Here is a 27779-nt window from a genome sequence, read left to right as displayed (position 1 = left end):
AAGAAATGTTCTGCATTGACAATAATACTGGTATAAAACGTGATTATTCTTGACATCACTAAGACTGTGAGTCATGGGAACAATTTGACCACTCTGAAGGCAGCTAAAGTGACTTGGAAGTACATTTTGTTCATGAGACACTGGACCTTTTGAAAGCTTTATTTTTGCACTCTGACACTACACAACACACCAGTGAAATGATAGCAACATGAGAGGATATTCATGATTCATAACTGTACAAAGTATTTAAGAACAAGGAGGTAGAATTTTAAAATAGTTAATGGATTTTAAGCCAATGATCTGCAATTATGGAAATGATAGCTATGTCTGTGAGAACCATCTTATTTTTTATATGGAAAAAAGTCAGAGCAATGTGAGAAAACCATTGCCATTGTGAATTTGACTCAATTTTCTGTTAGGGCAAATAGTTCTAGAACACACAGAAAGTGAAAGTTCTTCCTTGTAAAATTCTCCTAATTACATAATGACCTGAAAATAGAGCAATAAATCTTTTCAATGTGTTACTTCTTTATAATCATGTCTATTTTTTCCTGAAAGAACATCATTGTGATTTTTAATCTATTAACATGGTATAGAAACAGGATTATTTTGTTAACACACAAAATTAAGGTTCATTTTCAATTAATGAGTGTTCTTGAACTGAATGCAACAAAAGAACATTCACTTACATAGACAATATTCTCTAACAATAAACTTGTTAAGAGGCAGATTGCTATATTTATTGAATGTGTTAGATATCATGAATAAGTAGCATTTACCTTCATCTCACTCAATCATATTTATGTTCAACAAATGGAAATGGATGGGATTAAAAATAAAGTAGAAAAAAATCTAGTTTAGATTAATGAAAACCTAGATCCTTTTAGCAAACATTTTGTTCCTAAATATGGACCTTAAACTGCTGAATTAAAAATAGATTTACAAAGCATCTTGGGGATGAGAGCATACAAGTAAAAAGATAGTTGTGATAGAAAGTTCTAAACCTGCTACATTTTGAGGTCATGCCACTCTTACCATGGCTCGTCTTCAGAAATAGTTAGTGACTTACTAAGCCGGACCTCTGTATGACTCTCACCATGACCTGGATTCTTCTCCAGCAAGCAAACCAGCACAAAAGGAGCTGAATACTGAAACCATAGCTTTTGAAAGCTGATTTCATACATGCCTCTCCATCAATATGCTAAGGATATTTGTATCACCTTATCAGTGTAGAGAAGTTCACAAAAGTATATGGGTAAAGTAGTTGGGTCGTAATAACCATGGATGCTAACTATGATATAGTTTTAAGTATGCTTTAAATAGATATGACCAAGCATGCTTGTATTTTATTATTTCTATTTTCCAAAATATTAGGACAGCAACATTTCTAAATAATGGTTTTGTTAGTTTCAAAGAGAAATAACACTATCATAGATATTTTAAAATACTAGTATATTAACTAGTCTACTCTTATGTCTACTATTTTGTCCACTTTTGAACTCCATTTTATGTGGAAAACAGAGAATTGAAATTTCTTTATATCCTATTGACCAGCTCTAATCCTTTTAATAAAATACCCAAAATAATTTATTAAGATGAGAAGTTTATATGGCTAATGAACATCAAGGTTCTTTCTTGTCCAATAGCGATAAATGTCTGAGCATGTATTATGGAGATGCCTGGAATGTGTGGCTGAATTAACTGCTTCCTCTTGGGACAAGAGGAAAAATAGAGAGGAAAAGAGACCAGGGGCTCAATTTGCTGGTCATGCCTATGTGACTAAGAGCACTCTCATTAATCCCTGGTAGTAACATCAGCATGAGTACCAAACATTTAAAACAGAAATCCTTAGGTAAAGATTCAACATAAAAATCAAAGAAGTTAAGTATTGGTTTTTACCAAAATTATTTATCAAAGAAGAGAGAGCAATATTCCTATGTATTCTCTTTAGCAAATAATCAATTAAATTTGGTCAAATTATAACACTTACAGACAAAGGTAAATCCACCAATAGTCTATATTCTTGCTTTATCTCTGTTATAAAATAATCATTCATTGATGTGATTCACATGGAGATACAGTAAAGTTGTAAATATATAAATAAGAAACAATAGTTTGTGTGGTTTGTCCAAATATTAACCAGTATAATTGGTTACTTTTATAGTGTATATATAGTTGATAACTGGGGGAATTTGTGCTTTTTGCATGTAACATGAGCACTCAAGTCAGCACAACATAAAACTAATATATTTCAACTGCATTATGTTGACATTTAAAAGATCTGCAGTCAGAGAAAATTTCCTCTAAAAATTGTACTAATTATATATTCTATGTTCTCTAAAATGGACTCAATTCATTTTATGCTTTTCCAATATTTTAAAAATTGAGCTGGTAATTCATTGCTTCAATTTTACATTTTAAAAAGCCAGTTACATTGTTATTTTTAATGTCTGTCTAGTAGAACTTGGAACAATGGCTAATTCCCTCTTCTGAGAGCCGTTATTAGTGTCAATGGACTTTCTACTTGTAGACCAAGATGCATTGTGTGTCAATGGTGTTCTGCCACTTCTTCAATATAATTTTTGAAGTTTATTATTATATAAGATGTAGTGTCTTATAAGGTACTTATATCTTTAAAAAGTACCTTTTTATAATTGCTGATTTTAACAAGGTACTTAAACCCACTAGTGAAGTTTATTACAATCTAGCATTACCAGGAAAAGAAAATTAGTGCAAAAGTGAAAAGCTAATCCCATGGCATATTGCTAAATTAGAAATCACAAATACAATCATCTGAAAATTCTGATACTCTGAAGGATGCATTTGTATTAGAGACATTTCCTGTTCGGTATTCATAATGGAGACAAGAGAGACTCCTTGAGATCTTTTATTCCATGAGGAGTGACTCTAGACGATTTTCCTTCAGAGGTAGAGATGGCTATTGATACTGATGTGAGGAGGGGCACATTTAGTGCTACTAGAGTGAATGTGGTGAAGCACTTCCATCACATACAGAGCATCGGGGGAAGAAGAAGATTCTCTTGTTTAAGAAACTGGCATCTTAAGGCTTCTACTCTGGACTTAGATTGTGATCATTCACTATTCTCAAATATTGTTATACTTGTTTTTAGTCATAAATTAAGCTTTATTTTGTTATCTACACCATGTGGTAATACAAATGTTCATAGTTTTCTAATAACCATATTTATATTTGTTCTGGTTAAGTACTATTGTCATGCTAATCATTAATACTAATAAACATGAATCTGTGATGTCTCTTCCAACACCTAGACAGTGGTGGGACCCAGCAATAGAGAAAATTTCCTAGTCTGCTACTATGGCCTCCCACTTTCTTTTTTCTATTTACCATAATGATAGGTGGTAGGCTGTATAGTGGATAGCTGTCAGTTAGGATCCATGAGTGGTTGCATGAGTGGTTGCAAGTTTGGAATGGCCCCAGTCAACCTTAATAAGAATGGAACAAATAATTAAAAAAAAAAAGGTTGTTGAAATATTGAGATTGTTATCACATTGCAAACTAGATTGCCCTAACCGATATAAACACATTGCTGGAGGAGATATGTGCATGGATCTCAAAAGAAAAGTCTTTGCAAGGAAACTTCAAATTTCCTTGAGTGCTGCTGAATTCATTATGTACTTTAATGCTTTTTAAAGTGTTCAAAACATTCCAGATAGATAGTACATTTTTCAATACACAAACACATGTATAACTTACTTGTCAATGAAAAACAGATAACTAATATAACTACTATAGAATGGATGTTCTTGTATAATACAGAATAGTTACTTCCTAAAGGTTGTTTCTATCCAATATTTACATTACATGCAAAACTGGTAGCATATTAACTTGCTATGTAAAACATGCCTTCTGGGCTTTCTGATGTTTTCTTCTGTTCACCTTTTCTCCTTTCTCAATGTTTCTTTTTTCATATATCCCTCTTCTGTGCCCTTCTCTTTTCCGTACCTTGTGTGTTCCTATTCTCCCTTCCCTCTTCTTCATTCCTTCATCCCCTTCGTTCTTTCCTCTTCATTCCTTCATTCCCTTCCCTCTTCCCTCTTCCTTCCTTTCCCTTCCTTCTTTCCTTAAATTGGATGTGGAATTTCTGTCCTGCTTAAGCAATAGAAGTTGCAATTGATGTTTAAGCATAATTTTCATATCTCTCCTAGAGCCCACCTAAATGTTAACTGCTCTGATAATAGTAGCATTCCATTGTTATTATGTCTGCATTTTGTGAATATGGCAAGCTCAGTAAAACCATTACCTCAGCAGGTAACTGTACATCAGTGACACACTTCACAGTGCTTCAACTTTTCCATGCATGAACAAGTATGCATACCGAGATGTGATTTTGCAAAAAGTATAAGATCATTCTTTTAAGACATTCAACAGCCATTGTGCTACCACAAATGTGTTTTTTGTTCTCAGCAGAAAACTTGAGTCTAAGTGGAAGCTCACTCAGGCAAACTCAAATGCACATATTCCAATTCTCCAAAGCAATTTTTATGTCACTAACACTGAAAAATCACTCTACTGCTATTTTTCTAGAAGTGTCTTTGATAGTATATGCATAATGTCACTGTCATAAAGTTATACAATATACAGCATTGCCTCATTCACAATAACACATTACGCCTTTTCATGCTAATCATTTATCATTGTAGGCATCACATTGCCCAGTGTTCACTGTTTTAAAGCCTATAATCGAAAACCATGGAGATGTTTTAAAATATGAGCAAAAAGGAAATGGGGCTATAGCTCAGCATGAAGGCTTTTATCCAGCCTCTTAATGTTTGTGTGTGGAGGATTATGAAAAGAATGAATGGGCATTTATTTATATGCAACCTCAGTTTTCCAGCATATTGTATTTCTAACCATGCTTGTAATTGACATTGTGACTGTGTCTGGGTTTAATAATTTAAGTGTCTGCAACAGCATCCAGCTTGCATGAGAGTCAGGTCGGTGTGAATGTTGAAAGTTCTATATGTAAGAGTATAAATGGACATAAAATACAAATTTAAAATGTGCATAAAATAACTATCAACTATTAGATTACTTTAAAAGTTACAGAGAGTCCATGCAAACATCAAAAGAGAACATTAAGAATACACTTGCTGTGGTATGGATCTCAGGTGGTAATTCTGTTTCTTCTGGCTGAATTTGAGGAAAACAATTTAGAATCAAAAGGAGAGGAGCAAGGGAGAGTTGCAAGGGGGAAATAATATGATCAAAAATGCATTATATGAAAAAATATAAAAAAGTTTTAAAATCCAAAACAATAATACATTTTAAAATTATATTCACTAGGCACTTTAGTAATTTAGTTTGCCCTCTCATTAGCTCTCCGTAGTATTTTTAACAAAATATGAGAAGCACAGATTTACTTGAAAAGAAGAAAAAAGTGGTTAAGTTCTGTTAAATCTCTTCCACCCTAATTTTATATTTGCATTGAGAACACTAATATCACTATTATGTCAATAAGTTTGTGGATGACTGAGAACTTCAATTACCCTACAGTATAATTCTATCAAGTTTTTAATCATCTTAATATTTATAGAAAAGCCACCATTCCCATAAAACACAAAATGTAAATTAAAAACGTTGCTTAAAACACATGTTGGCACATTTATTTTCTACTGTTTTCAGCTACGAGATTTCTTTATTAACCTAACACCAATGTTTTAGAATATTTCTATACCAACTTGTGGAAAGCATTAGAAAGTTTCAGAGAAAAATGATACAAAGTGACTACTTTAAAATATCAATCCAAATTGTTATTCAGTGACTTATTATAATGAATAAATATATTAAAATATGTATGAGTAGATGGGTAAAGGTTATGTACATGACTATTTCTATGACTCAGTGATTTCCCAATAAGAGAAAGAAAGAAAAAAAAAATGAAGTAGTAATTATTTTCTGGGAGATTAAAATGAGCATCCTGTATTTATTACTTTTCTACCCTCGTGTTAAATTTTGCTAATTAGACGTAGAAGGTCATAGGAAGATGCAAAGCACATTTGTAGGGGTAATTGTACCAGGAGCAATCAAGTCATGTTTAAATGCTTCCGTGGTTATCGTTTTTTATGGAGACCTCTGCTAACCCAGCTTCAGTTAGGAGACAAAGTGGCTGCTCTGCCTCAGGAGGTGCTTCACTGCAGCCTGGCAGTCTGGGATGTGAGGCATTAAGGACGTGAGTCAGTGAGAAGGCCATTGCTTCTTTAAGCCAAATGTCTCGGTAACATGGTGGCGGCGAGGGATATTTTGTACGATTACACGATAATGAAGAACTGCTCAAATATCCCTATATCATTAACCTAAGAATGAGACAGACTCATTTTAAACAATATAGTTCTCTATGCTTTTTACAATGGATAAATTCGAGTGGTTATATTCTTTTTATTTATTGAAAAAATAACAAGTATTTAGGTTTATGGGTTTTATTTCTGTTGCATATTTTATATGAGTGAAGGGAGTCTAGATGGGGGGATAAAAGGTTGGATAAATGGGAGTGATGCATGCCAAGCAGGCATGAGAGTATGGGGACCTGACTGAAAGATTGGCTGACATAAACACACACACACCACCTACATACCTTACACACACACACACACACACACACACACACACAAACACACACACATACACACACACATATCCATCCCCAGTTCTGTGGGACAGAGATAGGCCGATGCCTAGAGTTCAGTGCACAACTAGTCCAAACAAATCAGTGAGCTCCAGGGTTGGTGAGAAACCCTGTCCCCAACAAAATTGAGGTGGACCTCAGTAAGAAAATATCTGTCATTGACTTTTGTCCTCTTCGTGTAATTACTGGAATACACATCATACCACACACACACACACACACACACACACACACACACACACACACATACACACACACACACACACACACACACAGAATCAGAGTAAAGTGGTATGGTTTATGTACTGTGACTGTTTTTGACAATGGTTCATGGCTTAAAATTAAATGTCATTGTGAAAACTAGCAATGGAGAAAACGGGTGTTTTAAGTAGATTGTGTAAGATGCAGTAAGAATTAGGTGAAGCAATAAGACCTAGCTCCCAAAGCTTAGTTCTGCATATTCTGGAGCAGGGACCAGAAGACACACTTTCATTCACAGGCACATGCTTACAAATGCATAAGCATTCACACCTTCATGTTCTCACAATCATGTATACTATAACAAATACACACACGATTATGCATGCACATTACATACACCTGCTCGAACGCAGCCACTCATGGACATGCCATGTACATACAACACAAAGTGTGCCCATACGTACATGTGCACATGTATGCACAATGCACATATGTATACATGCACTAACATTGCTCACATTTAGACTGATTCATCTAGAGACATGCCACCATACAAAACAGACTAAACACTGTTTAGAAAGCAATATTATCCCAAGATACTGGAAAATTGAGTACTAAGACTATTTTCTCACAGTGATTAAAACTATAATTTCGACATTGGATTTCTGTTTAATTCTCTTAGACTAAAGGTTTAGGAAGTTTTTGCCTTTATTTCTTGTTGACAATTGTAAAATTGCAGGCATCCACTGAATGGTGACAGGGATAGTTGGAATAAATCACAAATGGGTTACATTAACTGGAACTTGAAACTGTGGACTTCATGTAATAACACCATTATAGCTTGCCCATACAAACTTTATTTGTGAGTAATTTATGGCCTGCCATTTAAATATAAGAGACAGGAGAGATGAGTAGATTGCATTTTATAATTTATTACTTTATTACCAAAAAATATTTTGGATTTGAATTTTAAAATGCATCAATGCTCAACATCTCAAAAAAAATCAGCTTTTCTAAAACTAAACAAACATTCTCCACTTTATGTTGACAGCTTAAAGGGGCCCCTAGATGAGGTAAGTAAAACGTAGCTATTACTGGGAGAAGACAAAAGATACTTATCGGTAACATACTGAAGATTTGGCTTTATTATTGTTTTCCAGCAGCTAGAAAATTGATGTCAAGTGGGATGACTTAAGACCATGGACTGGAAAGCTCAAACTAGAGTTTGATACATATTATTCTGTCTAATTGGCTTGCATCCAACAACCTTATCCAAAGGCAAGCATGTCTAGTTACCTCCAGATAGATTTTACAACTAATTTACCTTTTAATGGTTCAGTGGAAAGTCAAAGTGCTGAAAACGCAACACTTTACAGACCCTGGTGAATGATTAATAATATTTGCTAAGAAAAATGTCCAAGTTAACATTACAGAGGCCATTGCTATGGGATATCAGTTTCTAAGATTTCAGTCTTTTTTGGTAATTTTTCTTGTTACAGACAGTTTTTTTACAAGGTAATGCCAAATCCAAAGTACTTTTATTGCTCTCATTCAAATAGGCTATGTCCTTTCAAAGCTGTTTTAGAATTAAAATTTAAAATAAAAACTTAAGTAATCTCATGGGTTTAAAAGAGAGTTCAATCCTCCCAAAAAGAGACTGTTATTCTCTCTCTCTCTCTCTTTCTTTCTCTCTCTCTCTTTCTCTCTCTCTCTCTCTCTCTCTCTCTCTTTCTCATACACACACACACACACACACACAGATACACACACACACATAAAGAGCACATGAAGTTGACAGAGAAAATGGTGGTGGAGCTGTACAGGAGGCTTGGAGGGCATGGGGTATATTTGGCCAGAACACATTATTTTCAAGTACCTAACTTATAATTTGATTGTTAAAATAGGCTCTGCTTAAACTAAATTATAGGTTGCATATAAATATGTTTGTTGGTAGAGAATTTTACTTAACTTACACTTTATCAGATGTTTTTGATTCCTTTGTAGTTTCTTATCGCTTCTCACAGTAATTACACCTGTCAATTTCCTCTTGGAGAAAATCTGCTGAGAACTGTTTTAAGCTTCTTGCCATTTATAATATAGTTTAATAAATAATGATAATAATCAAAGAGGAAAAAGAACGTAACTTTAGCCATGATCCACAAAGCACCACTTGAGTTTTTTGGGACACTTGATTGCATTTTTATTATGAACTCATTAACACAGGCGGTTAAGAGGGGAAGAGCTCCAAAGGACACTGAACCAGAGGGGTGCAAATTCAAGGACTATTGATGGGACAGAATGAGTTCAAAACAACCTTGGCAATTTAATGACATTATGCATCAATATGTACATTCATACACACACACGCACACACACACACACACACACACACACACACACACACACACATTTGCAAGACCAGGCTATATGAAAGAACGCTTGCTTAAGCTATTTGAGGCTTAGCCAGGCAGTTTTGGTACACAACTTGAATCCCAGCACTTGAGAGGCAGAGGCAGGTGGATTTCTGAGTTTGAGGCCAGCCTGGTCTACAGAGTGAGTTCCAGGACAGCCAGAGCTACACAGAGAAACCTTGTCTTGAAAAATCAAACAAACAAACAAACAAACAAAAATTTAAGACTTTGTTTACAAACCTTAGTCTGAAGAATCAAATCCATTATCACTTCAGAAAAATGTCATCTACTGTATAAGTAGAATCTGTTAGAGGATGAACAGAATTTACAAAAGCAGATATTTGTATAGCCTCTCTGAGGCAAAGCTGGTGATGTATCTTGATTTTTTTTATCTTTATGACAATGCTTCCCAAACATTACTCCCAGAGTCCATAGCACCATCTTCACTCAGAAACAAGCCATATATACAGTGTCTTTGAAGTTAGTACCATTAATCTTGACATTAGACAGTTCTGTAGAGGATGACGGTATATGTTAAAGCTTGAAATGACTATTCGGTATGACACATTTAAAGATCCTTGCATTCCACATAAAGTATGTATTTGTAGAAATGAAATTACAAAGTTTTAAACACATGGGGATTCTCCATTACTGCATATCATTTTAAATGGGTAGCTTCCTGAAAGCAAGGACTTCTATTGTAACTTTTCAAATTCCCCAAAGTCCTGCATAGTGGGTCACTTGCTATTCAATGCTAGTTCTAATAAATGCTTCCTTACTTTGGGACTTGATTTTATAATATCAGAAATCAAATAAAAACAAATATTAAATACTAATATAAATACTAAAATCTAATGCTAGAGAGAAATTAAGGGTTTTCGAAGTTTAAAGTTTTGAAACATTGCTTGCCATTGCTTGTAATGAATCAATTCAAAGTCAATGTTACTGTTACAATGTTTATTAAAAAGAATATCCATAAGTGTTTTCCATAATTAAATCAGTGTTTATCACAGTTCCAGTAAACTATATATGCATATTTTTATTTAAATTGTATACACATAAAATGTAAAGTGTGTGAAGTATTTGAAATGCTCCCAATAAAGGCCCCTTGTTGAATTAAAGCATATTCACTAATACAATCATTTTTCAGTGGTTAAGATCTTTGGCTATGATTGGATCATCAGATCTCTGAAGTCATGAATGGATTAATAGATGATTGATTCATGATTTGGTAAATTATTGGGGTTCTGTGTGTGTATGTAATTCTGTGAGTATATCCTAGAATCTTTGGATGCATGTGACTGTTTGCATGTGCAGATGTCAGAAGAGGGTGTCAAGTGCCTTCTTCAATTACTCTTCGAATAACTGGATCATTGACTTAGTCTTTTTCTGACCCTGAGACTTGTATTTTCTTAGCTAGGCTAGAAACTAGCAAGCTACAGGGAGCCTCTTATCTCTCCTTTTCTAGGAGCTGGGGGTTACTAATGCTTGTGTGGCTACATAACTTTTTAGATGGATGCTGGCAGCTGAATTCCAATTCTTAGAAATACAATACACAGATTCTGAACCACTGAGACATTTCTCAAGCCCTTGCTTCATGGTTTGATATTATTGGGAGAGCATAACAATGCTATTAAGTTGAGTTGACTACATGTAAAAAGTCATGGCTTGCAATACCATGGGTACATGCTCTTGAAGGGTATATCTTGTCCTTTGTTCACTTCTTGGTCTCTCTCCCTTTACTTATTACCTTTCTTAGCTGAATAATAATGTTCAACAACACTCATCCTCCATGCTGTATTGTCTTACCATGGGACCAGAAAATACATTCAATGAGTTTACCATGAACTCAATCCCATAATCATGAACTAAAATAAAATGTTCTCCATTAAAATGTTTCTGGAAACTATCACAGTAACAAGAGGTACACAGAAGTAGGGTCATTACTGTGCTATTTAGACAATTTGGTTCCTAGGGCTTTAAAACTGGCTGACAAAAAATAATTTATAAAAGGTTGGAGACTAAAGGGTTGGAGAGATGGCTAAGTGGTTAAATGTGTATACTACTCTTTCAGAGTATCTGCAGTTGGTTCCTAGTTCCCACATCAGGAGGTTCACAACTACCTTCCATTTGAGTTCTAGGGAATATAATGACTCTGGCTTCTGTGGGCCCCTAAACTCACGGCAGGGAAGCAAGAGGTTTCCAGGACCCAACAGGGATGACATTAGCCAAGAGCCCAACACAGGGGACATAAAACCTGTAGAGACCATATCCAGTGGATAAGCATGGCCCCTGGCTGAGAGATGGGGCCAAATTCCCATCTCAAAAACTTTAACCCAGAATTGTTTCTGTCTAAAGAAAATATAGGAACTGAGTGGAGCAGAGACTGAAGGAAAGGCCATCCAGAGACTGCCCCACCTAGGGATCTATCCTATCTGCAGACACTAAACCCAGACACTATGGCTGATAGCAAGAAGTGCTTGCTGACAGAAGCCTGGTATAGTGGTCCCCCAAGAGGCTTTGCCAGAGCCTAACCAATACTGATGCAGATGCTCTCAGGCAACCATCGGACTATGCATGGGGACTGAAATGGAAGAGTTAGGGGAAGGACTGAAGGAGCTTCAGGGGATTGTAACATCATAGGAAGAACAACAATATCAAATAATCTGACCTCCCACCCCCTAGAGCCTGGGGACTAAACTGCCAACCAAAGAATACAAAGGGAGGGACTCCATGGCTCCAGCCACAGATGTGAAAGAGGATTGCCATATCTGGCATCAATGGGAGGGGGAGGACCTTGGTCCTGTTGCAACATTGATGCCCCAGCATAGAGGGATGCTAGGACAGTGAAGTAGGATTACGTGGGTGAATGCAACCTCATAGAGGCAGGGGGAGGGAGTGAGATAAGGGGCTTGCAGAGGGGAAACCAAGAAGGCAGACAACATCTGAAATATAAACAAATAAAATAATCATATATATATGCATATATATAAGTACATATATATACATATACATATATATATATATATATATATATATATTTACGTGCACAAACTCACATAAACACAGACACATATACATTTAATTAAAAGTAATTCTTGACAAAACAAAGATTTGAAGAATGTCATGATGGAAAAAGACATGTGAAATTTAATGGATGGTTGCACTAAGAATTTAACAAACTCAATACTGTCAGGAATGTGGATCTTAAATAATGCTTCTGAGGTTTCAAGTGTAACTGAGGGGTTTATTCAAATAGAGAGGCTTTTTACAACATTCTATCAATTAATTTCTCTACACTTCCTCTGTTTCCTGAGAGTTTGGGTGATACTAATAGTAAAGTACTGGACTAAGCCAGTAAATAACATGCTAACACATTCTGGCATTCAAGTTGTAGCATTGCTGGTACCTTTAGCCAAATTTTTCAGTGAGAGTTGAAAGCAAAATCAAATAGAAAATGTCTCCAAAACTCACAGTTTGATCAGAACAGTATTTATCGAGTCATCACTGCTAAAGAGACAAAGGCCATTTAAAATTCATTAAGTGGTTTTAAAACACACAGTAAGAACGTGAGGTTTTCATTTATTTGAAAAATACTACCTTGAGACAAAAGCCCCAGGGTGCCTTGTCTATACAGGTCCATCCAGGAAACCACTGTCCTCCTTTCTAGCAATTCAGGTACTCAAAAGCTATTGAATCTGCTGGAGTAATGGTACAAAGAGGGCCAGCTACAATCTTCGCTGGTTCAGAAGCATATATTGATACTGATTTTGTAAGTACACAGAATGCAAATTTTATTGGTTAATCAAGGTCTCGACCTAGGTTTCCAACCTGTGGTTGGACTAGGATCCCAGTATGCAGACTCTGAAAGTGCATTTTGTGAAGCATTGAAAAGGAAGCCAAAGTTTCAATGGAAACCTCAAGAGGTTAGAACAAGTAGGGACGATATATGCTAATAAAGGTGTAGGGGATGAATGGAAACAGCCCGAGCGAGAACCTACAGGCAGAAACCAACAATGTTATGAGTGTAGACTTCCTGAGCAGTTGGTGACCATATCAAGGTGTCAATCTGCTCCTTTCCTGATGGTCCACATGGATATACAGAATTTAATGTATGGCCTCTGGGTTGTGATCTCACTTAGATTCAATCCTTCCTTACAATTGTTCTATGGTTCCTTTCATAGCAGAGGTGTTTAAATACTGTGCCATTGTATCTTGGAATTACGCAACTAATGTTTAACCTTATATAATATCTTACTAAGAATTTGTCTTGAATTCTAGAAGGAACTGGATTTGATCTTTGATGATATAACTATTAAGACAGTAGAAACTTCTGCATATAGATAAGTATATTTTAAATTAGTACGTAGAGATGTTCCTTTTGCAGTCAGAGAACCATATTGTGAATGAAATTTTCCTCCCCCAAATGCTCGTATTCCAATGTCCAGTCTTTCATATAAAAGTGCTCTGAGGTGAAGATGTTTAAGTCATGACTGGTCCATGCGAGCACGGTTTAATCCATTGGTTGATTCATTCCCTGGCCACTCTTTGATCCTTTTCTGCTTTTTGACCATTATGATGGAGAGTGTTTTTCCAGTACAGCCTTTCCCTGTGATGCACAATCTTACTCCAGGTCCATAAACATGGAATCATTTTAACATGGGCTGAAATGCTACCATACTGATTCAACACCATACTTTTAACTTTTAATCTGTATTGTTCGGGATGTTCCCATCACAATGGAAAGTTTTACTAAAATTCTCCCCATATAGACAACATTTTATGAGTGAACAACTTTGAAGTAATTTTTTATGTTTATTAACATATTTGATCAAGCTAGAGGGACAAAATATCTTAAAGATTTTATAATATGAGGAACAGTCTGGGAGAAAAAAGATATTACCAAAACAGGAAGATTATTGTTTCAAAGTCAGCTTCTTACACAAATTATACAAGTTTTGTTCTTTAACTTAATTGGAAAATATGCAAAGATAACCTTGAAAATTCTTTTCTCTGGCCCCTGTTCATTATTGGCTGCTCATTTTTCCCTGTTTTGAAAATAGTACTTATGCAATAGTGTAGGTTATTTTTTTACATGCCTAAAAATAAGAAGTATTCTTAACTTTCCATTTAAAGATTTTCAAACTTTTATAACATAGGGTTACTGTTTATTATTTGCTTTGAAGTATTTGCAGGTTAAAAAAAACAACTCAAAATTAACTGAAATTTTTATCAGTTCTGATCTTAATTGCACGCTGAAGAATTGAGCAGAGAGATCCACATCTTGTATGTATAATATTTAAATATTATATAAACTCTCAAACAACTTATGAGGGGAGTTGTACCTTAGTGGTAAAGCATTTGCATCACTAACATGTGGCTTCTTATCTGATCCCAGCTCTGAAAAACCTACATAAAAAGATAAGTGTTCTCTCATTTCTTACTGGCAAAGACAAAAGTTATTTCTAAATGTGCTTTTATATTTCTTCCTATTGCTTCAACCTTGGCTTAACCCGAAGATGTGCCACTAGACTTAAACCTGCAAATCAGTTCAAGGTCTGTAGAACCTCCCCCTGTCCAGCAGTGAGATCTTGAATTACAACAGTGCCACTAGCATTATAGAAAGGAACTTGAAGGCCCTGGAAACACACTTACAGTGACTGATTGTAGATTGATGGAACAACTTTAAGTAGTGTAGTTTATACTCAGTGTGTAGCTTCTGATGCAAGAATCTCAATGAACCCTAGGTGCCTTGCTTCAAATCAAAACATACGACTGAAAAACAGTCAATCATTCCTCTTTTGTGCATGGCAAGCTGGGTATAATTTTCATTTATCTGGGTTCAAAATCAAGAGTGTACAGCATACATATCGAAGAGAAGACTTATAGGCATTGAGCTTTAGTTGCCTTTGCTTGATTCATTGAACTTTCTCATGATTTCATTTTTTTAAAAAATTGAATCAAAGGCTTTCAATTTCTTCCCCACAGCATTTTGCAAGGTGGACTGATATCTGCCCTCTAATCACTGTTAACATAATTTTGCTCATTCGTTTTCTTATTCCAACAATGTAACTACAAAAAGATGTCAGGTTGCCTGGGTAACGAGAGTAGAGAATGAGTACCACTGCCATCACGACTAACTTCTCTTGAGTAAGCTTCCCATGGAAACTGGCATACTGGAACCACTATTCGTTACATGAACCACTATGCCCACTTCTGCTTTGTTCTAGTATCCCTCCCCCCCAGCATAGGATTATTGCGTTGCTGAATTTTCCTTGAACTTACATTTGTTTCTGTTATTTAACATTGGCACTTCCCTTTGACTTGATTGACTTCCTCATCTTTTCATTATGCACATTCAACATTCTGCCAAATAGTACTGCTGGCAGCTCCTTGAATCTTACTATGACAGAAGACTTTGTTGTCTTGGTAACTTTGCAAGCTGGCCTTGCATTTCAACCTCGATGGTGCCTATGCTGGATTATTCGCTTGCCCAGGAGGATGGGTTGGGCTGCCCAGGGCAGGAGCAGTGGAAAAGAAACCCAATATATGGCTATTCTCAAAGATATTTTACATTTTCAAACTACTTTCTATACTCTTCTATACCTTATAGCAAAATAATTTCATTGAAATGAAAGAGAAAATTTAGCCACTATAAACCATTTACAGGGGAAATGAGCAATACTTAATGGTTGCTTTTTAAAGGATGGTTTGCGTACAGTTAGTGGTTTCCCATATTAAAGGAGTGCTCTTCTTATTTGATTTATTAACATTTTATTCCTGTTTTGAATCTCATATGCATATCGTGTATATAAAAACACCTTTAATTTTTTTTCTGTTTCACCTGGGAAGCTGGATTTCATACAGAAATAAATCCTAAACCCTATCAGGCTCTGGTCTCCAACTTTCCTCCTTAATACCACCTTCCAGATCCATGGTGGCTAAATTGCAAACAGGTGTCTTTTCAAAGAACTCTCATCACCTGGCACTTTCCCAGAAGTATCTTGGTTATTTCCTCCTCATTTTGATGGAAACAACTTCCAACTTTCTAACCAGCAATTTTTCTCTGGTGCTGTATCTTCTCACATTTTCTCATGGACAGGAAGAAAGGACAGATATTGAGTATAAAAACTGTCTTCTTGGGTGAGACTTTTACTAACTGCTAATGGTATTAGTGCAAAACAGAACACAGAAGGTTGGCAAAAATGCTGGAAAAAGGAGAAACCAAAGAGATGAATGTAGTAGTAAACAAATAAACATCCAGGAAGTGAAGGCACCTAGCAGTGAATGAAGAAATAAGCTCAGCTAAGGGAAAGTTGTCAAAATCTCATGTCCTTATATTACCTTCCTGTTGCTTTAGTTTTTCAGTGAACCTAAGTACTTAACACCTGGATGAAGCATTGAGAATTTCTTAGATCATTTGTTAACACCTAACTAGTTCATGATTTGTTACTGATAGTTATAGGTTACATCTTAGTTCAGTGCAATGGTTGCTCGACCTTGTATATTAAGACTCACCATTCCAAAATTCAGTCTACATGAAAGTTACTCAATTTTCTCAGGCAGGCTTTATTATTGGCAGCAGCCACATTGCATGAAGTCACACAGATGGTGCCAAACAAGCTAGCTGCTTGGGGGTTGTGTGAGATGCTGACAGACCCTTGCTGTGGGTCAGACAAGTTCTCAGTTCTTACACGGATTCTGGTTATGTCACCTAACATCACAGATCTGTTCTCAGTTTTCAGTGATTTATCGTCATTTTGCTAACAGTTTCTACAAAGCTTGATCAGCGATGCTAAAAGTGGTAAAGGAAAGAAAGGACTTGTGATTTGCTATAGGTATCTCACAAGCACAGGATCTTACAGAGCAGTCTGATGCTCTGAAGCTGATGAGAAGCCTGGAGGTGTGGTAGGTCAGTCTAACACTTAAGAAGGAAACGGACATGGATGAGAAAAGAGACAAGGCAAACACTCTCAGGACGACTACAAACCACAAAAGATACTCGTTTTCCTCACATTGTGTTATTAGTAACTTCCAGGGGGCAAAGTGTGGCACTCTGCCCAGGAGCTGAACACATTCTTAGCCAGGAAATTAGTACCTGGAGTAGATTTGGAGGGATGTAGAGGAATTAGTGGCTGGCAATGTGTAATGGCAATATACTGATAACATGAGCCACCAAACAGACAACGATGTTGCAAATTCTCTCCTCTCTTTACCAGATTTCAAAGATTAGAGTTTAAACTTTATTCCTGCCCTCCATCTGCCTTGTGAATAAATCTCTTCTGTGGCTAACAGACCCTTAGAATCATACCAAGAAATCTATAATTTAATTAAGGGGACATAGTAGAGGTTTACTACTATTCATCATATATTACTTGCTTTTACAAATATAGATATACCAGAAATGCATTATTTCCCTCAATATTAAATCAGATTTCAAATATGTATATATGTATATATATATATATATATATATATATATATATATATATGTGTGTGTGTGTGTGTGTGTGTGTGTGTGTGTGTGTGTGTGTGTATTATATATATACACATATATATATATATTAGATTAACTCTGAAAGGCCTTACCAAAAAATGGGTTCAATATTTACTTCTTTAGTCAGTTCTGAGTCACTGTACCCTACTTCATTCATGTGATAGATAGGTCTCACACTCTGAAAGATTTTACTAAAATCTTCACTTTAGATTTGAAAGAAAGGAGGCTGGGAATGAGGATTGCATACTACCCAACCTTCTCTGAATTTTCTTTTGACCTCAGCCAGGGCTGTGTGAAAGATTTTAGAGTGTTACAGGGTTTCTTGTCAGCATTTGGGGTTGACTTATCTAGATGTGGATACGTAATTATCACCTCCAGTTTAAATATTTTAAGAAAAAAAAAGAATGACAATTTGTAATTCAATAAGTAGTGATTTCTCCCCCTGGGAAACACATTACTGTCTATTTAATCTCAGAGGCAATGTTTTGTTGGTTTAGTCTTGATTAGGTCTTGTACATATTTCCACAAACACTCATGGTTATTATAAGCAGACAGCTACCCTGATGTATCTAGAGTGCACAGTTTTCTTGTAGTCATCTACTACCTCTGGATCTTAAACTTCTTTTGTTCCCATTCTACAATAATCCCTGAGCCAGTAGGAAGAAGTGAAATTTATATGTTCCCTATTATGCTGAACATTCTGCAGTCTCTTTTTTTTTAAGTTTTGTTGCATTATGATGAGAAAAGTTACATGATTTCAATTTATTTGAATTTGTTAACATTTAAAAATATATTTTAAGTAAATAGAATTAAATCACATTCTTGTTTCCCTTCAATACCTACCATATCTTTTTTGTCATAGTCTTTAAAATTTATAAAATATTATAACAATAAAAATGAGTATTATAAAAGTTGTTTGATATAAAACAATAATTTAACAGTCTTATGTAGATGCTTGTCTACAGCAATACTGAAAATACATACATTTTTCTCAATATAAATTTTAAATAACTCCAAAAATATTAACTGTATATTTCAAAATAATGCATCACTACTAGCATTTTCTTAAATGAACATAAATATATAAAGTCTTTTTGTTTGTTTGTTTGTTTGTTTTGTATTTAGTAGAGCTTAAAATCTTGGATCTTAATATGGTACAAGCACAAAATAAGAACAATTTTTAGGCACTGGATTTCATTGTAATAAGGCTGTACTTCAATGACCCTCTCACATCACCAAAGGATTTTACCTCCATCTTAGCTAAGCTGAGAGCTGACAGTTCTGCTGCACCAAGGAATGAATTGCAGGCAGGATTGTTGGATACAGACTTCCTGCTATGGTCAAAGCTATTTGACTTGAATGAATGACTTTATTCTCAGCCCACAGAGAACAGGTTACATTCATTTAAGAAATGGTGTGTGTATTAAGATGGTCTATCCATAAAGTCATTCACCAACTGTTTCAATGAACAATGGTTCTGCTTGGAGGTTGTCACAGAGATTACGTGAGAGTAAGAATCTGGTTCATTGGCTGTGATAATTTTGAAAAGCATTCATCTCAGAGAAGAGTAACTTATAAAGTCCTCTTCTTCAAACTAGATACAAGAGTTACAAATGTCAAGCAAAGCATTCAGTCTCACTCTTTGTTGTTCTCTTACAAGTCCCCTCCCAATTTGATTGTATATGTTTCTTCTGGGTATATAAATACTTTTGAAATATGTAAGCTATTCTGAAAACCATAGTAAAGTGTAAAAACATGAAATAAACAATACTAGTAGAGAGGCTGAGATACGAGAAGCAAGATTTCAAGACCATTATGTTGTACACAGCAAGACACTTTCACTTACAAACCAGCTGAAAGTATATATGGATTGTACAATATTGGACCCATTTCTCCAATTACCAAATTAGAGAGACCATTGGATGACAGTCAATAAATTTCTAATTCCTCATATTTTTGGATTTCAATTTATTAGGATATGTTGGTAATATTCATTTTCATATTAAGATATATTAAAAAAGTAATTGTCACTTCCTGTTGTTTTTGTTGTAAGAGGTGGAATTAGGTTTGTATAGGTATGTTGAAAGATTACTTTCTTGCTTCTTCTAGGGTGTAGTTTTGCTCCTTATGTTTATGTTTTCCATCTATTTTCCTTTTGAGGGCTGGATTTGTGGAAAGATATTGTGTAAATTTTGTTTTGTCATGGAATATTTTGTTTTCTCCATCTATGGTAATTGAGAGTTTTGCTGGGTATAGTAGCCTGGGCTGGCATTTGTGTTCTTGTAGGGTTTATAAGACATCACCCAGGATTTTTCTAGCTTTCATAGTCTCTGTTGGGAAGTCTGGTGTAATTCTAATAGGCCTGCCTTTATATGTTACTTGACCTTTTTCTCTTACTGCTTTTAAATTTTTTTTCTTTGTTTAGTATACTTGTTGGTTTTATTATTATGTGATGGGAAGAATTTCTTTTCTGGTCCAGTCTATTTGGAGTTCTGTAGGCTGTTCATAGGCATATCTCTCTCTCTCTCTCTCTCTCTCTCTCTCTCTCTCTCTCTCTCTTTCTCTCTCTTTTTTAGGTTAGGGAAGTTTTCTTCTATAATTTTGTTGAAGATATTTACTGGCCCATTTCCTTGAGAGTCTTCACTCTGTTCTATACCTATTATCCTTAGGTTTGGTCTTCTCATTGTGTCCTGGATTTCCTGGATGTTCTGAGTTAGGAGCTTTTTGCATTTTCTTTGACTGTTGTGTCAATGTTCTCTTTGGTGTCTTCTGCCCCTGAGATTCTCTCTTCTATCTCTTGTATTCTGTTGGTGATGCTTTCATCTATGACTCCTGATTTCTTTCCTAGGTTTTCTATCTCCAGGGCTGTCTCTCTTTCTGATTTCTTTATTGTTTCTATTTCCACTTTCAGATTCTGGACAGTTTTGCTAATTTCCTTCACCTGTTTGATAGTGTTTTCCTGTAGTTTTTAAGGGATTTTTGTGTTTCCTCTTGAAGGGCTTCTAACTATTTACCGGTGTACTCTTGAATTTCTTTGAGGCTGCTATTTATGTCTTTCTTAAAGTCCTGTATCATCACCATGAGAAGTGATTTTATACCTGAATCTTGCTTTTCCAGTGTGATGGTGTGTCCAGGACTAGTTATGGTGGGAGTATTGGGTTCTGATGACGCCAAGTAACCTTTGTTTGTGTTGCTTATATTCTTATGCTTGCCCTGCACCATCTGGTTATCTCTAGTGCTACCTGCCCTTGCTAAATCTGACTTGAGACAGTCCTTCCTATGATCCTGATTGTGTCAGAATTCCTCAAAGTCAAGCTGTCTCTGTGATCCTGTGATTCTGGGATCTTGTGATCCTTTGCTCATTAGAGCGCCTTGGATTGGAGAGCTTCTTCTAGGTGTTTTGGTACTGGCTCCCGAGGAGTTTGTTCCCAAGGTCTGCTCAGGGCACCAGCCAGCCCAGACAGACTGAAAGCAACCTGAGCCACTGGGCTGATGGTGTTCCTGTGTTCCTGTGTGCCTGGTTCTGCTGGTCCCAGTTATTCCTGGTATGAGACAGATGTGTCCTTCTCACCTCTGATCCTGGGCATGTAAGAGGACCTGGGAGTGAAGCTTTCTTTCTGTGTTGTGAGCCTGGCTGCCATTCTGCAGTCTCTTAATTTCTCTAACTTTGTCAGTTGTGGGTCTCAATGTTAATAACTACAAAATTAAGAGCTCCTCTTATAACAGTTGATATATATATTAATGTATGGAAATAAAAATAAATTATTAGGAGTCAGTTTAAATTGATGCTAATTTAGCAGACTAAGCATAGCAGATTCCACCTTCAGGCACGTTACCTGTATTGCCATATATTCTTGCCCAAATAATGGTACCAGGAATGGGTTTCATCTTGTGGAATGGGACTCAGATTCAATCATAAAGAGATGGATTTACACTAATGATGTTTATGCCATGGGAGGACATGTGAACATGTCTTTCCATGTCAATCCAGTACATTATTGTAGCTCACAATGTTCACATCTGGGTATAAGTCTCATGATTGCTCTAACTCTTTGGTTGCATGTATGGCAACTCACATCACTATAGAGAGAGAGCTAGTCAATAGAGATGAAGTTTGCAGTTCCTAAATCTTTTAACTCTTTCAGATTTGTATGTGTATTCATTTTTGTAAACTATATGTCAGTTTGAAAGTTTGACACCAGGAGACACCTCAAACTGACAGGATGGGACAGAAGAAAATGTTGACAAGGGGCATCAAGGTATGATAATTAAAGACAACATATGTGAATGGGAAATTGTTGAACTATTGTGCTGGCTACCTTTCTGTCAAGTTGATGGAGGCTAGTATAATTTGGAAGAGGGATTTCCAGTTGGGAAAATACTTAAACCAGATTGGACTGTGAGCAAACTGATGTTGCATTTTGTTGATTGATGATTGATGTGGGAGGGTCAATGTAACAGGTACCACCCTGGAGGTGATATGAGAAATCAGAGTGAGTAGGCAATGAGAAAGCAAGCCAGTAAGGAAAATTCCTCAAAGACCTCTACTTAAGGTCCTGATTCTTGGTTCCTGCTCAGATTCTTTCCAGGATGAACAATAATGTGAAACTGTAAAAAGGAATAGGAGGCTTTATCTCCAAGTTGACTTAGGACATGGTGTTTTATCACAGAAGTAGACATAATATTTAAGACACACTATAAATTGTAATTTATTTTAGGCCATCATGCAATATAGAATATAATATTATAATCAAAGAGATTAGAAAATGTAATGTGAAAAACAAATATGATCCACCTGCTTGCATAATGTCAAAGAGGAAGTCTCACCACAACAGACATAACAACTCTGATTGCATGTTAACAGGACGAAAAATGATAGATGTGTAGACAAAAAAAGCCATATTCTTTGATGAATCATTTCTCAGTCATTGTATAAATACATTTTACTTCAGTATTTTTTAAAATACCTTTTAAAAACTTTATAATGATTCAGTTATTTTCATGACAAATACCAAACAGAATATATTTCTTAAGTTAATAAAAGTTGACATGGAAAAATCACCGTGATAAACAATGAGTCTTGTTACATTAAGGTGGTATAAATAAATAAAATGATTATCAATTTTGAATTTTAAATTTATATTTCAGTATCAGTTGGGGTTAAAAATTAATATTGTGGGTTGTATTTTTACTGTGCTTGAATACATACATCTGTATTTTAAATTACTTAAAGTTAGGGAACCTAATTTACATCATCTGTCACCTACATATTATAATGTTTGAAAACAGAAAAGTTAATAAAATATAATAGTAGCATCTGGGATACTTACAATTCAATCATTATCAATCAGTGGTATGGTGTGAGCATTTAAAAAATACACATTAAAAAATCTAAATGTAGTGGTAATAATAAATTGTGTAAGAGAATATAGGATAATTTACAACATCAAAGAGGGAAAAGATTTTCTATTTAAAACATAGCAAAAGAATAAATATTACAAAGCAAAGAAAACATATTTTATTACATAATAATGAAATACTTCTACTACATATAGTGGCCAGATAAAGAGTTTAAAAATTTAAAGATAGAAAAAGATAATATTATGATATAAAAGGCCAGAGTCATGTCAATGAGCCTAATATAAAGCTCAGTAAAATAAAATCTGGAAGAAATGAAAATATAAAATTGGTTCATTTTATTATAGTAGCTTAGAATCAAAAATGTATGAATTAAAATGAGATAACAGTTTATGTACATCAAATGGAAATAAATTAAGAGGGAAGCAAAACTCAGTGATGTAATGGAATTGAAAAATCTTTCCTATATTACTGGCGTCAATATCCAAATTGACAAAATTGTACAATGTTCTGTGCTATAGAACACTTCCACTACTATGCTTATTCTAAAGAGCTTTCAAGCACTCACTGCAGAGAAGAAATATGAACATTGATTGCAGGACTGCTTGTAGTTGGAAATACTTTATATATCCATTAGAAAGACAAGAGATAAATGAACTGGATGATGTTATGTCAATATAGTTCACTAGTGTTAAAATTAAATCACTCTGTACAGATCAAAATGGGGCAAAAGTAAAACATCAACAAAATCAGGATGCATTGATTATGAATACACAAGCACATATATAAAAATAATGATAGTGAATGTATAAGAACTGCAATCTTTAAGAGAGGAGGTGAGCAATATATTCTAGAGGGCTCCATGAGTAGTCTTATTTACCTTTAAGTTTATATTGCTAGACATATGCATCTCATACATGTATACGGTTGGACAATTGCAGTTATTCATTGTATAAAATTCAAGATAGTTTCAAGTATTTTATAAAATAAAATTAAAATTTAATGGACAATAAGTTCATTTATATTCTGTGACCCTAATGTGAGGCCAATAATGCCTCACAAAAAGAGAGCTGGATGTGTACCTTTTACTTAGCATATCAGATCACTGTGGCTGTTTCCTCTCTGTCTCTGTCTCTGTCTCTGTCTCTGTCTCTGTCTCTGTCTCTGTCTCTCTCTGTCTCTCTCTCTCTCTCTCTCTCTCTGTGTGTGTGTGTGTGTGTGTGTGTGTGTGTGTGTGTGAGAGAGAGAGAGAGAGAGAGAGAGAGAGAGAGAGAGAGTTTTAAATGGCTTGCTCCAGCATGTTCTTTATGAGTGTTTCCCTGGTGACAGTATATTGCTTCTTTGGATGGTTTTCAACTAAATAAATGAAAATCCATATTCTGTTATATTGTAATTTCAATTTAGGGTTCCTTTAAAGCTTTACTCTTGCTTTTAACAATGTTAGCAACATCCCCCTGTATTATGTAAGTATTTTATCAGATGACCAGACATATTATGTTCTTATTAACCTCTTGTAGTTTAACTTCAATTCCTTTCAGAATAATGTCATTATTGTTTTGATCATTTGGTAACATTTAGGTTTAACTGAAATAATATCTAAGCATCTTAGATATTGTCTTACAATATCTTATCTATATTTCACAATATCATAGTGTCAATTATGTTTCTGTGGTAAAATACTCTGAGAAAAAGCAACATAAGAAAGAAAATCTTATGTTGGCTTATAGTTCATACAAATGAAGGTTCCCAATATATATTTGCATCACTCTCCAAGAGTCTGAAAGTGTTTGCCTGACCACTCTTACTGAGTACATTGGGTAGGCGGCAAGCCTAGTTTATTGAGGCTGTCAAAACCATGAGCTTGCTGTAAACTGCCATCACTGAATGTGTATATGAAATACATTCTTCCAGTTTAGTTATAGAAATGAATAAAATATGTATGTACCATAATATAAATGAACCCCCAAACTAAAATTAAATGTAGTCTACTTGTAGAGGAATTTAACTCCATCAAGATGGCTGCTCTGACAAGGGATCATACCCAAAGACCTACATCTGTGTGATCAGGCTCGAATGCAGACACACCCTGAATTACCGTATGCTCTGGCTGGAACTCAGACAGACCCTTATTACACACCTTAATCCCAAATAATGATGTTTAATTGATCAGCAAAGTGATGAATCAGAGAAAGATTTGACAGAATGAGTCAGAGATAGGAGTACAGGCAGAGAAGAGACAGTTCAGGGTTTATTCAGTTGAGAGGCAGTGCACTAGAGTTGAGTTCCTGGCAATTCAATTGGTGGCAGTTCAGTTTGTGGAATACAGAGGCAGTTCTTACTGGGACAGTTTTAAAGAGACAGGTTGGCAGAGAAAATAAGCAAGACATAGATGAAGACAGAATGAGACAGAGAATGAAAAGGAGCAAGAAGATGAGGAAAGACTGGTGAAGTTAGTTTGAAGCCAAGTAGAAAAATTCAGTCAGACGCCAAGAGAACCAATTTGAATCAGTCACTTTGGAGTTTGGGCCTGAGCAGCTGAGTTGAACCAGCCAGCTAGAGTTCAGAAAGAACTAATAAAGGTGCATGAACTTATTCATCAGTAAGCTTCTGAGACAATTGATGTAAATGTAAATTGTATTCACCAGATGTAATTGAAATTGTTATCTGAGAGACTTTCTGTTGAATAAGCTCACCGTTTCCAGCTCTTTCTGAACTCTAGTAAGCTGATCCTATTCAACAGTTCTGGCTCAAACTCCTGTCCAAGATGACTGATTCAACCTGGCTTCACTAAACTTCTCACTACATTGCTCTGCTTGGCTTCAAACTTACTCAGTCAATTTGTTCTAATTGTCTGGCTCTTTCTTATTCTCTGGGTTCAACTGCCTCTGCACAAGCTCAGTAATGAACTCAACTCCAAGCGCTACTCTCAATCAACTGAATTGCACCAAACTCAACTCCATTCAACTGAACTCAAATGACTTAACAGAACTAATTGATTCTCCCTGAACTGAGTTTAAGTCACTTCTCTTTCCGGTGCTGAGAGTTGGGTATATCCTATCTCTGACTCATTCTGATTTCTCACTTTGACTGCCCCTCAATTAGGTGCCACATTCAGATATGACTGCCTCCTTCTGTAAACTAAACTTCTCTATACTGTTTGGGATTAAAGGTAGGAACTAAAGTCATATCTCTATGCCATCCAGATCACACAGACCTAAAGGGTCTTTGGAAGTAATTCCTTGCCAGAGTAGCCATTTTTCTGGATTAAAGTCTTCTACAAATTCGATATGGCAAATAAAAGTACTTTTACTTTTACCACTACAATAAACTAAAAAAAAAAAAAGAAAAAAAGGTAATTTGAAATATCCCTCAGCACAGCAGGCAGTTGGGCATGCTGTGTGTCAGGCGGTTCCTCCACTTTCAAGGTGTCCTTTAAAATCACATTGACATCCGCGACTACTATACAAAGTTCTTAGTGTTCATGAACACACACCTTTCACAGCACTGATAAAGTTTGCAGCAGAAGAATTTAAAGTTCCTGCAGCTACAAATGTGATTATTACTAATGATGGAATAGGAATAAATTGTGCACAGACTGCTGGGAATGTTTTTTCTGAAGCATGGCTCAGAGCTGCGAATCATTTCTAGAGACCGAGTTGGAAGCTGCTAATATATCCTTCTTGGAATACAAAGCCTTTCAGAATAAATAGTGGTATTTGTTGTTGCTGTGCAATTGAAATCAGGCACTCACAATACAATGAAAGCACGGAGAATCAACGGAACAGGAAAAGCTGACACTCGTCCCTTCCTGTTCATTTTTTCTCACGGAAAGCGAGAATGCCTTTGATTGGAGGGTACCACACCACAGGAGAAGAGGGTAGCTCTATGACAAATGGATTATGCTTTAAAACAAAAACAGCAGAAGTGGAGGATGAGTGCTAATTCTTTTCAGAAGCATTTGAAAACTAAAATTCGCAGAATCAGATGTATTTTCTAATTTTGAAATTTAAGAGGATAATTGATCATAGGGGCATTTGGATTGACAGCATCTCCTAGTTAGAATTTTAAATTATATAATTTGTGATGAACTTAATAGATATTTGAATGAACAGCTGAATTTATGCAAAACCAAACATTAAATTATAGGATCTAACTATCATGAATATAAGATGCTATTGTGCATCAAATAGCTTCGATAGAGATCTTGAGAAATCAAGTGTGCCACAGTGGGAACTGATAGCACCACAAAAGCACCCTTAGCTATATTATGAAATTCTTGGTCAATGGTGAAGTTTTAAGACAGAAAAAAGAAATATCCCTCAAAAGCATATCGATAAATATAAAAAGCATACTAATATTTCTTGGTACTATTAGAAGGAAGTGATGAGAAGTAATTTTTAATTCATATAAGCTTTCTTTCAGGAGGATGCTATTTCCAGAATTAGTCTGTGGTAGTGACTATTGTGAATATTCTAACCCTAGAGCTTTTCTCTTTTTAGCTTTATCTTGAGATGGTCTTTCCATTCTTTCAGAATCTTGTCTACAGAAGTTCTGATATGACTGATTGACACTGGAAAGTACCATCTTATTACACTAGCCTCCATTTTTATCTACAGTTGTCTGTTAGTAAAGAAGGCTTATCTTGAC

The 27779-nt window shown here is 35.5% G+C and overlaps 1 pseudogene; it reads left to right on the top strand.

Annotated features, from left to right (window-relative positions):
* Positions 1-7934: 7934 nt before the first annotated feature.
* Positions 7935-26802, top strand: LOC116093317 (annotated as a pseudogene).
* Positions 26803-27779: the final 977 nt, after the last annotated feature.

The sequence above is a fragment of the Mastomys coucha genome, unplaced genomic scaffold, assembly GCF_008632895.1.
Source record: "Mastomys coucha isolate ucsf_1 unplaced genomic scaffold, UCSF_Mcou_1 pScaffold16, whole genome shotgun sequence".
Lineage (NCBI taxonomy): Eukaryota > Metazoa > Chordata > Mammalia > Rodentia > Muridae > Mastomys > Mastomys coucha.
The sequence above is the reverse complement of the archived record's forward strand: the minus strand, read 5'-3'. Positions and strand labels throughout refer to the sequence as shown.